Genomic DNA, 11,552 nt, shown 5'->3' with positions numbered 1-11,552 from the left:
TTCTTTCAAGTTTTTGAGCAAGGCTATTTCATTAAAAGTAATCCCTGCCCTTTTAAATTTTTTTTTTAATGTTTCTTTATTTTTGAGAGAAAGACAGAGCATGAGTGAGGGAGGGGCAGAGAGAGAGGGAAAGGGAGACCCAGAATTCAAAGCAGGCTCCAGGCTCTGAGCTGTCAGCACAGAGCCCGACGCGGGGCTCGAACCCACAAATTGCAAGATCAAAGTCAGATGCTTAACAGACTGAGCCATCCAGGCACCCCAGTCACTGCCCTTTTTAGTTTTCCCCAGAGCGGGAAATTTGTATTCTGCTTCTGGCTCTGCCTCTACTTAATTAAGTAATTTAGAGGAAGCGCCTTTGCTTTGCCAGCCTCCGACCATCCTTCCTCGTAAAAGGAGTTGGTCTGTGTGATTCCTTCAGTTCTAAATGCCATTGCTATTCAGCCAGACCTAGCACTTCTGCAGCGCCTCTGTCTCTGCCAGGATGGTAATGGACAGCGGGAGTTTCCCAGGAGTTTCTTTCCTGGAGCTGAGGATAATCATTCTCATAAAGTGTCACTGCTACCTACCCAAATCGCTACCCCCTGCCCTCTGCAGTGACGTCAGGGGAAGCACCGCCCACTCCAGAAGCCCACCGCCGCCAGTTCTGCTGACCAACAGGGTGTCAAGACAATTTTCCAGGCCTTCCACCACGTCAGGTCTCCTCACCTACAAGTTGGCCGTCTAGACGTCCTCACACTCATGATTCCTCTTTGATGCTCCACAAAAAGACTCTCTAAAACCTCCGCTCGAGTGCTGTGCGTCTAGCTCTCTTCTAGACCTTGACTCCTCTGGAGAGGTCACAGTGATTCATGGAGGGCGCACACTCACTGTCTGGTTTTAAAGCTGGGCTCACGACATCCTGCTGGTAGTCCCTGCCTGGACTCACCTGCTTCCTACAGATCCGTCAGTGAGCAGATGATTAGGATTTAGTCCCTCAGGAACTGCTGTTCAACTCAGCTATTCATGTACTTTGAATGAGATGTTACTCACCCACCCTCCATGCCAGGGTTTTCTTACCTGGAAAGCCGGAATTAAAAACAGATCTTGGGGCACCTGGGTGGCTCAGTCGGTTGAGCGTCCGACTCTTGATTTCGGTTCAGGTTATGATCTCATGGTTCGTGGGATCGAGCCCCACATCGGGCTCTGCGCTGACAGCTCAGAGCCTGGAGCCTGCTTTGAATTCTGTGTCTCCCTCTCCCTCTGCCCCTCCCCTGCTCACGCTCTGCCTGTCTCTCAAAAATGAATAAAACCTTAAAAAAAAAAAGTTATCAGCAAAACAGATGAACATAAGGGAAGGGAAACAAAAATAATATAAAAAAAAGGGAGGGGACAAAGCATAAGAGACTCTTAAATATGGAGAACAAACAGAGGGTCACTGGAGGGGTTGCGGGGGGGGGACGGGCTAAATGGGTAAGGGGCATTAAGGAATCTATTCCTGAAATCCTTGTTGCACTATATGCTAACTAATTTGGCTGTAAATTAAAAAAATAAATAAAATAAAATAAAATAAAAGTTCTCATCACAAGAAAAAAAATTAAAAAAACAAAACAAAACAGATCTTGCCTTAGATTTTCTGTGAAATGGCCATTGGCTGCAAAAGTGCTTCGTGTCAGGGAAGTCACACTCCACGGAGCTTCCCCTTGCCTTTCCTTCCCCTCCCCTCCCCCCTTCCTCCCTCTTCCTCCTCCTTCCTTTTCCTTCCTCTAGTTGACCTTTTTCTAATGGGACATTTAGGAAAAAAAAAAGCAGAAAAGTGCACGAACCTCAAGAAAAGTTTCACAAATTTTTGTGAGATGAATACTTGTGTAATTACTACCCAGGTCAAGAAAACAAAATGTTATCTGCTCCAGAGACTTCCCAGCTGCCCTTTCTGACAGCAAGCTCTTCTATCCGCCTGGTGGTAACCATTATCTTGACTTTTTGAAAAAAACATTTTTTACCTTATTCAAAAGCCAGACACAGATTTCCTTACTGTGTCCATAGACTTCTTCCCGCAATGCTAATATTAGTTGCCACCTACCAGTGTTTCCCACGCACCAGGTGCTGTTTGAGGTGCTAGACAAATACCAACCGTTTTCATTCCTATAAGGACCTTAGCGGATCGGCATTAGGTTTGTTACCCCAGTGGTACAGATACGGAAACTGAGGCAAGAAGTCTGAGTAACTTGTCCGAGGTCACACAGCCAGTAAGGAGCCTGGATTTGAACGCAGGTGGTCTGGCTCCCAAGACCGTTCTGTCTACAGTCGACTATACTGCTTCTCATCAAACGGGATCTAGAGCTGCACTGAATAGTTGTGATATGTGTGAGGTCTCTCTCACAGGTGTGTAAAGAGAAGTCTGAGTAGTTATAGCAGCAACAGAATAGCCTCATGACTGAGGCAACACAACCCTGTTTCGTCTTTAGTGAAACCAATTTAGGTGTGTGTGTGTGTGTGTGTGTGTGTGTGCCCTTTCTGGACATCATACTCATCTCCACGTTAAGTTGTCTAGCATCACCTTTGGCGATCTCCTCCAAAACCAATGAAGCCAAATTTCCAGGTGCCCAAGACAAACTTCTGATTCTATGTGCCCCCCAGAATGACTCTCGTTTCCAGAATGGTATAACTCAGCTCTTCCCAAACTTTTTCCCACGAAGAACTGTTTGTCCTTACTCCTTGACCTTGACTAAGTAAAAACAAATGCTTCCTTTCCCTCCCATGTTTCTTACCAAAGACATGGACATCTGCCAAACATTGGTTGCAATCACCAGGCCATAACTAATCATAACCAGTGAACATCAGCTTTTACACTTATTAGCTGTGTCACCCTAGGAAGGCACCTAACCTCTCTGTGCCTGTTTCTTCATCTGTGAGAGGGGAATAATGCTATCTCTTTTACTGGGTTGTTTTGAGTATCAGATGAGACAGTGAGTTCAAAGTGCCCAGCACAGAGAAAGTGCTCAGTAAATATTTGTTTTTGGTGTTGTTCTGATTAGGTTGGAGGTAAGGGTAGTTATTTCATATGGGTTTGTCTTGAGCTCTAGCCCAAAGTAAAGATACTTAGACGTTTATGTTGGCTTATTCATATTAAGATATGTGAATTACAATAGATTTGTTAAAATCTTTTTTAAAATATTTATTTTTGAGAGAGGGAGAGACAGAGCACGAGTGGGGGAGGGGCAGAGAGAGAGAGAGAGGGAGACACAGAATCCAAAGCAGGCTACAGGCTCTGAGCTGCTAACACAAAGCCCTATGTGGGGCTCCAACCCACGAACCATGAGATTGTGACCTGAGCCAAAATCGGATGCTTAACCAATTGAGCCACCCAGGTGCCCCTAAATTTGTTAAAATCTTGAAAACAATTTATGACTGCTCCTTGTCTTATTCCTTTGTGGAAACCCAGTTATCTTGGGACCCCAGGAATAAAACGACTAGCCTAATGTCAGCCATGGAGGGTTCTGGGTATTTACACATTGTGTACCGATTGGCTTTTTACCCCAATTATGCAATCAATCCTTGGTTACTTGGGGACTGCAGTTCAAATGGAGGACAGTCCCCAGCTTCCTCCTGCTTTCACAAGTCTGTTACATGACTTGTTGGCTCCTCTCACCAAAATTCGAGAAGGATTTTGAACAGCAGAGGACAGAAAGAGAAAATCGATAGTTAAGTTTATTACTTGTTATTAGTTAAGGCTGAAAGAAGAGGGTGAAAGCACTAACCTATTCGCACTTGAGATTTCAGCCATCGTGTGTCGTCTCTGTCTTCTGTTGCAGTTGAAAATGAAGATTTGCCCGGATGTCAGTTGCTGGGCAATTGGGCAGACAGTGTTGCAGTGGGAGAAAAGCACAGGTGTTACGGTCAGCCCCAGGTTTGCGAGGTGGCGCCTCTACTCACTACTACCTCTGTGATCTTGACCAAGTCTCTCTAAGCCTCAGTTTCCTCATCTGTAAGATGGAAATAATGCCCATCTCGCTGTGAATATTAAATGAAGTGATGTATATAAAATGCCTGGCACCCAGCAAGCACTCAATAAAAGTTACCTCTCTTCTTCTGACTCTTCCTAGTTGGTCTGTGAAAACAAGGTGATGAGTCCATGTGGTGAAAAGTAAGAGTAGAAGTTGGTGACCTGACTCCACTTAGCCAAGTAATTTATTCGCTGACTATATTGTCACTGTCATACCAGTGTTCCAAAATTATCTAGAGACAGCGTTAAATGTTACAGAATAGTCACAGAATTTTGAAGGAGAAAAGTGGGGAAATTGCTATAAAGGCATAAAATGCAGGCTCCACCCTCCACCTCCAACACACATCTTGCACTATCATAAGTGAACGTCTCAGATAATTATGGTGGTCATCACCATCATCAGCCCATCATTTCAGAGTTCCTACATGTGCATTGTTTCACTTCATTTTCAGTCCTAATGACCCTATGGGATGACGGATTGCATGGTGTTTTCTCCATTTTCCGGTGATGACATTGAAACTCAGGAAGATCAAATGACTAGCCCAATTGCACACTTCTAATTGATGGACGGAAAAAGATTGGAACCTATCTCGTGACTCTAGATTCAGAGTCTTTTTATCACTTTATGGTTCCAGGCATAAAATAATGATTCTGCTCTAATTTATTTCTGAATATTTGATGCATATTCTGCTCTTAACTTTTTACTTCCTTGCAGAAGATATACTTCTCTCAAAGAAATATCTTAAGACTCGACACTATCATATTCATTTATATTATTACAGATCAAATTCTGCAGTAATAAGGTTACCAGAAATCTGTGCGTGTGTATATGTATGTGTGTGTACATTTTTTTTCCTTCAGAAACTATCTAATAGCCCATTGAAAAGAAAAGGAAATATATTCAACTTAAAATCCAAAATGAACTTGGACATTTTTTTCCCCATTTTTTTTTGTGATGGAATTTAATTTCTATGCTATTTTGGACTCATACTATTTCTTGGGTCAGAAATAGTTTTCCAGTAGAGATAAATGACCCTGTCCAAGAACATTAGAAATGGAAAGGGGGGCAGGGGAGGAATCCCAGACAATTGAAAAAAGAAAAGTTATAAACAAGCTGGCTTACTTTAAAATGCTGGAATAGAGATTGATAAAATTAAAAAAAAAAAAAGAAAACAAAAACTTTAAAGAATGAAAGAATACAAAAATGCTGATTTGAAGGGGCACTTGCACCCCAATATTTATAGCATCACTATCAACAATAGCCAAAGTATGGAGACAGCCTGAATGGCTATTGACTGATGAATGGATAAAGAAGATGTGGTATATATATACAATGGAATATTACTCAGAGATCAAAAAGAATGAAATCTTACCATTTACAACAACATGGATGGAACTAGAGTGTATTATGCTAAGTGAAATAAGTCAGTCACAGAAAGATAAATATCATATGATTTCACTCATGTGTGGAATTTAAGAAACAAAACTGGTGAACATAGGGAAAGGGAAGGAAAAATAAGATGAAAGCAGACAGGGAGGCAAACCATAGAGACTCTTAACTATAGAGAACAAACTGAGGGTTGCTGGAGGGGTGTTGGGTGCGGGGAAGGGCTAGATAGGTGATGGGCATTAAGGAAGGCACTTGTTGGGATGAGCAACACAAGGGTGTTACATGTAAGTGATGAGTCACTAAATTCTACTCATGAAACCATTACTACACTGTATGTTAACTAACTTGGATTTAAATAAAATAAAATAAATCAAGCCTCAAATAGAAAAAAAAGAATGAAAGGAAAGAAGGAAAGATAGGAAGGAAGGAAGGAAGGGAGACTACCAATTAGAATAACCTTCAAAGAGTGGCTGTAAATTTAAGTCAAAAATATATATAAATGTAGCAGTCACAAAATTTTCTAGTCACAACTGAAATGTGCAAAGAAAATGTGCTTCTTTTTCTTTAGCACTGCTCATAGCTCTTCATAAGTCTCACCCCTCAGAATATCCAGGAAAATTCAGACTTGCCATAAACAATGTCCCAATCTCTTCTGGTTTAAACAGTGTCCTTCCCACTTAAACAGTCTATTCCAAATTCAGTTGAGTATCATCTGGAGTGGTGTAAAAAGTCTCTTCAGGATAAAACCATCCCCTGGGATAAGTCCCTTTCGGAGTGTGCCCTTTCCTTTCCCTTCCCCAGAATGGGGGATGGTGGAGGACTGTCTCTGTCCTCTGGACAGACCATCTCCCCAGACTGGTGACTGTGAGTAGGGTTCCGTGTGGCATCCTGATCCTACCATGCTGATCCCTCTGCTGTAGCCTATAGCTTGGTCATTTGTCACTCTACACTGCAACATCTCCTCCAACCCTATGGCTTTGCTGGCCCCTCATCTACTCAGATGCTTTGGGTCCCCTCTCAAGGACACAAGGGCTCCTTTGTTGTGGGGGACCAGAAACAGAGTCTTGGACTCACAGTGTACAACCTCCTTGCATTAGGCCTGGAGAAGTTGTCATCCACCCTCTCCTGCAATATCTCCAAGATGGTCCAAGTGCTTCTAAAGCATTCCGTGCTCATCTTGAATTTTCTTTCCTGAGCTGTTGGCTCTCACCTATTTTCTCTTTCACTGTTTCTCTTTTTTCTCCCTATCCTGGTTCATAAGTAGGAATATTGTCTCTGCATTAGGAAAAAACTATAGATTAGAATCTTCCAAGCTCAAACCTGATATGTATTGGGAGTTAAAGGATTTCAAACTGACTTTAAAGAGTATTGTCTTGGCCATTACATTTCTTTTCAATGTCAAAACCTGCACAGGCTTTCTTGAATACACACTACAATAATCCTAAACCTTCCTGAGACAAATAGCTGCCTATGGCAGAACTGGGAGAGAGATCGGTACATTAATAAAATTTATTTAAAAACTATTATAGGGACGCCTGGATGGCTCAGTCGGTTAAGCGCCCAGCTCTTGGTTTCAGCTCAGATCAAGATCTTGGGGTTCGTGGGACTGAGTTCGCGTCAGGCTCTGTGCTGTCAGCATGAAGCCTGCTTGGGATTCTCTCTCCCCCTCTCTGCCTCTCCCCTGCTCATGCTTATTCTCTCTCTCTCAAAATACATAAATAAACATTAAAAAACTATTATGAAAAAACTGTTGTATTAAGAAATATAAAAATACATACTTGCTGTAAATATTTAACAATACAAAATATATAGTAAAAAAAATTCTGTCTTGCCTTACACCCCATACTACTATCCTACTTTCTTCTCCAGATTTGCTCATAGTTAAGTTTAGGGTATATCCTTCCAGACCATTTTCTACATGTTCATGTACGTATACCTGTGAAAATACAAATGTATACGTTTTACTTTTATTGAACTTGACTTTATGATATCGTCCTCTTTTACTTAACAATATAGTTTGTAAATCACGACCTCTTAGTACCTGTAGATCAACCCGACTTTGAAAAATAGAATGTGTAGAAATCAATAATATGGATGGACTACTGTTTATTCAACCATTTTCATGATAATACAGCTAAATTGTTTTATAACTCTTTGCTTTTATAAACAGTGCCACAGACGACATCCTTCCTTATATCTCCAGGCACAGCATTTCAAGCATTACAAACATATATGCTTTATAAGAAGCTACTATGGGAAGTGGGGCCATCCATATCTGCTCGCGACCAACTGCAGACATGACCATCAACACTATCAGGACTCCCCATTTCTAGTTGCCAAGCCTCTGCTTTACTTTGAGTCATTCTTCTTCATTTTTACCAGTCGTGCTTTTTCCTCTGCTTCCATTGCTTCTACCGCCAGCAACTACATCGTTTTCTCTCTCTTGTCCAAACCACCCTCCAGCACAGCACACCCTCCGTCCACCCTCCAAGTACTCAGCACTTGTGCCAGGCGAAGCTCCTGCACCAGGCTTATCTCGTCCGTCACTGGATAGGTAGGCTTCTTTCAGTCAGGTGCTCCTTCCTGGTCCTGTCAGCTGCAGCCAGGGAAGCATGAGCACATGACATGAGCCTTGCAAATTGAGGAATTTCAAGAAGGCGGACATCGTGGACATTCAGAGGCACGTTAGAAGGGGACGGAGTAACTGGCAGGCACTTTGCATGCCTCTGTATCCGGAAAGGACATCCTGCGAAAACTTTTGACGGAAAACCGCCAGTCAGTGTTTTCAGCCTGCCAGGGCAACCAAGGGAGCCACTTAGATTCCATATGATTACACAGGTTTCTCCCAGAAATAAATAGCCCAAACTGAACCACACTTCCGGTTGTCAATTTTTTACACGCAGCCTGGAACTCAATGACAGTTCTTGAGGATCGATATGGTCCTCTGACAGGGAATTGATTGTGCCAGCAGAGACCTTTAATGAGATTGTTCACACTATTCAGGAACCACAATCTCCAGCATATTACAATGACAATGGCAGGACCTTGTGAACACAGAAAGCAAAGCAACTTTCTTGCTCATTTCTCTTTGAAAGCGTCAACCCCTAGCAGGAAGGCCTTCTTGTTAATTAGTTGTTAATTATTGAGACAGCTCGTGAAATGTTTATTAAAGAGCTGGCCCACTGGTAAAGAAAAGAACTCAGAGCAAGAGGCTGAATTGAAGGATAAGAAAAGGAACGAGAAAGCTTTTTACACAGTTGACTGGCACCAAGGAAATTCTAGCAACTTACCCTCTTGGTACCAGATGAGAAGTACTGTAGAAATGCATAGTAAACAGACGAGAAGAGATGAAGCTATAATAGACGCATAGAGCTGAAAGAAATCATCTTCCCTCATTGTACAGATTGGGAAACGCATGTAACAGAGCATAAATGAACTGCCCAAGGTCACATGTCTAGATGGTGTCCCAAGAATCCGTTAGGCCCAGAGAACTCATCACTAGCAGGCCATATTGAAAGGCAAGTGTTGGGCATTGGCCTGGACCGCGATTCACCGGAGGCATTTATTCTAGTGTTTGTACTTTACCCTCAAGTGAGGTCATAACGTATACAGTCAAAGCAACACATTGACAGATTTAGAATTGTTCATGTAACTTTAAATCTGTGTTCTGCTACTGCGTAACCAGACCATGGTATTTTCGATGCATCATGAATGAATACGTACTTTTTTTTTTTTTTTTAATGTTTACTTATTTTTGAAAGAGACAGAGAGAGAGAGACCATGGGCACAGAAGGGGCAGAGAGAGGGAGGACATGGGATCCAAAGTGAGCTCTATGCTGACAGCAGAGAAATCAGACGTTTAACCCACTGAGCCACCCGGGCGCCCATATAAATGAATAGCTTTAAAATAAATTCTGATATTGTATGAACAATTATATTGGGTCATTTACCTATTAATTTTTTTTTTTTTTTTTTTTTTTGCTGTTGAAAGTTAATTTGTCACATGTGTATATTTAGGACATCAAAGTTTCTGTAACCCTGTTTGGCCTTAAATTTTTGTTATTTATTTTTTTAATATTCTGAAATTTCCAGACATGAAAGGGGTCCAGGTCTCTGAAAACCTCTTAGAGGTCTTGTTTTCTGCCCCACACTCTTTCTTTGTAGAATATCTCTTTCCTCAATAATTTAAGTTTACACAGAAGGGTTATAGTTTTCTGAAAAGCAGCATATCTTCGTCCGCTTGGGCTGCTGTAAGAGCATATCGTAGACTGGGTGGCTTATAAACAACACACATTTATTTCTCACAGTTCTGGAGCCTGGGAAGATCAAGGTGCTGTCAGATTTGGTGTTTGGTGAGAGCCCACTTCCTGGTTCATAGATGGCTATCTTTTTTGCTGTAACCTCACATGGTACAAGGGGACAAGGTAGCCCTCTGAAGTCGCTTTTATAAAGGCACCAATTCCATTCCCGAGAGCTCCCCCTTAAGAACCAATCACTTCGAGTGGCGCCTGGGTGGCTCAGTCGGTTGGGCGTCCGACTTCAGCTCAGGTCACGATCTCGCGGTCCCTGAGTTCGAGCCCCGCGTCGGGCTCTGGGCTGATGGCTCAGAGCCTGGAGCCTGCTTCCATTTCTGTCTCCCTCTCTCTCTGCCCCTCCCCCGTTCATGCTCTGTCTCTCTCTGTCTCAAAAATAAATAAACGTTAAAAAAAAAAATTAAAAAAAAAAAAGAACCAATCACTTCGAAAGGCCACACCCCCAAATACCATCACACTGGGCATTAGTATTTAACATATAATTTGGGGGGAGTCCTAAGCATTAGGTCTACAGCAGAGGGCACTCTGTGTCACACATCTATAGGGCTACAAAAGGGAACCCAGAACATTGTTACCTGTCTCTTGGCGGACGTAGACTATCTGGATGCTACCTTGGTGACCTCTTAGGAAAGTCTCTACTTTCATCCTCTGTAATACCCATGGTGATCTACTGAGACAGCTCGTAATACGCCTTCCAGCTCATTCCCATGCACAATCGTCTTTTCGTTTCACATTTCAGGTAAAATAAGTAAATAAATAAAGCAGGAGTAAAGAAAGGGTGGTGTTGGATACACTTTTATCCTTCCTTGAAAAGCTGCTGTAAAATGTTGTCTTTTCGTTCCTGCCTTCTGCTTTCAGAAGCTACTTGGAAAGCAATGCTGGATCCCCCCACTGCCCCTGCTATGGGGGCCGGGAGTTCAGCTCCACCTGACTCAGCCAGTAGGTCTCTCCTTGTGTTAATTCTCTTCCCAGTTTTACTGAATGAACTCAGTGGTTCTCAAACTTCAGCCTCCATAAGGTTCGCATGGAGAGCAGGTGTAAAATTCAGATCCCAGTCTTGCTCCTAGAGATTCTGATTCATTAGGTCAGGAGCGGGGCCCAAGAATCTGCATTTTAAAGACACACTGCAGTAATTTCTGTGGCAAGCATCCTAGGCATGCTCTTGAGAAACTGATCTGCCCTCATTTTCTTCACTAGGTCCCTTGGAGGGATGCATGTCCTATCTCTCTGAATTATGGGCTTTATCTCTCCATTTTGGTGATTCACTCATGGAAAATCTTGACTGATGACCCTCCCCACTCAACCTAACTTCCAAGCTTCGTCTCTGGCAGGGAGAAAGAAGGGAGCATGGGGAAGAGCAAACCCCCAACAGAATCTGTACGCCAGTGGAACCTCTCTTCCAGGCTCGCTTGCATTGCCTGTGAACATTCTTTGGAATGAATTTAGAAAGATCCCAGACCACTTGGGGCCAGTTCTAGTGAACTGAGTTTATGATCCAGTGGGGAATTACTGTTGAGAATCAAAAGCTATGGCTAACTATAATACATATCACGACTGACGTTCTGGCTTGAGTCATAAATGCATCTAAGGCACGAGATGGAGAGTTTCTACAAATTTCTTGGCAATGGTGGCAGATACCACAGCCAAACTGCCCCACAATGGATGCACAGGGGGCTTACAACCTCCTGATGTTCTGATTGGTTGGGCAGCCATTTTTATTGGTTGAGTGTCTCTTTTGATTGGTTGGTTGGTACCTTTGCTATGCCAGTTGTTAAATATTTGCACTGGTGGAATCAGTATATAATTTTTCTTTTGAAGGACAAAACTGAGACTATCTAAATTCTGAGTTTTTAAAAAAAATCCAATC

This window comes from Neofelis nebulosa, chromosome 3, assembly GCF_028018385.1.
Source record: "Neofelis nebulosa isolate mNeoNeb1 chromosome 3, mNeoNeb1.pri, whole genome shotgun sequence".
Classification (NCBI taxonomy): Eukaryota; Metazoa; Chordata; class Mammalia; order Carnivora; family Felidae; genus Neofelis; species Neofelis nebulosa.
The sequence above is the reverse complement of the archived record's forward strand: the minus strand, read 5'-3'. Positions refer to the sequence as shown.